General features: G+C 41.9%; 1 pseudogene; it reads left to right on the top strand.

The window, feature by feature from the left end:
• Positions 1-550: 550 nt before the first annotated feature.
• Positions 551-849, top strand: LOC126003360 (60S ribosomal protein L37-like; annotated as a pseudogene).
• Positions 850-1,051: the final 202 nt, after the last annotated feature.

Below are 1,051 nucleotides of genomic sequence, written 5' to 3'. Positions count from 1 at the left end.
CCCTGAACACTGCCGGGTGTGACCTAAAAACAAAATAAACAAACAGAAACACACACACACACACACACACACACACACACACACACACACACACACACACACACCCCAAAGAAATAAGACTCAAATCAGTCTTTTGTTAGCAAAAAATAACTCATTTGACTTTAAGGATATACATAGGCTTAAATGGAAGAGGGTGGGGGACAAAAAGAGAGCAGAGGTAGATATGTTTTGAGCAGGTCAAACAGGCTCTAGGACAAAAGTGGTAATGGTATGTATGGTTATATATAGTAAGTGAGGGTTCCAGGTTATCAAGAAAATGTAACAACTATAAACATAGGCCCCCAATTACCACAAATAAATTTAACAAATTTGAATGGATCTGGAGGAAGAGATAATGGGCAGTCGCCCCATTTTCCACCAACATATTCTTTACCTTAAAATTTTACAATTTTATGTTAATATTTTTTCATAGACTAACATGTTAGTTTTTTTCTCAATAAAACTGGGAAAACTTGCTTCTGGCCTCTTTGGTTCCCGCCACAGAAGTGAGATGACAAAGGGGACGTTATTGTTTGGGAGGTGTCACGACAAGATGCACACGCTGTGCTGTGCCACTGCTGTGGCTCCAAGGCCTACCACCTGCAGAAGTCCACCTACAGCAAGTGTGGCTACCCCGCAAAGCGCAAGAGAAAGTATGACTGGAGTGCCAAGGCCAAGAGGAGGAACACCAATGGAACCGGTCACATGAGGCACCTGAAAATTGTGTACCACAGATTCAGACATGGATTCTGTTAGGGAACAACACCTAAACCTAAGAGAGCAGCTATTGCAACATCCAGTTTATCTTAAGGAATTCAACTACTAGTCTTGTGAATAAATGTCCTGGTTTAAAAAAAAAAACCTGGGAAAACTTTGCACCTTTCTAGTATGAAATGCTTATTTTTTAAAGTGTTGGGCCTTACCTAGCAGTGCTCAGGGATCATTACTGGCAGGGCTTTGGGGACCATATAGAGTGTGGAGGAATCAAACCCAGGTTGCCTGCATGCAAGGC

This window comes from Suncus etruscus, chromosome 3 (genome assembly GCF_024139225.1).
Source record: "Suncus etruscus isolate mSunEtr1 chromosome 3, mSunEtr1.pri.cur, whole genome shotgun sequence".
Classification (NCBI taxonomy): domain Eukaryota; kingdom Metazoa; phylum Chordata; class Mammalia; order Eulipotyphla; family Soricidae; genus Suncus; species Suncus etruscus.
This window is presented reverse-complemented; position numbering and strand designations above follow the sequence as displayed.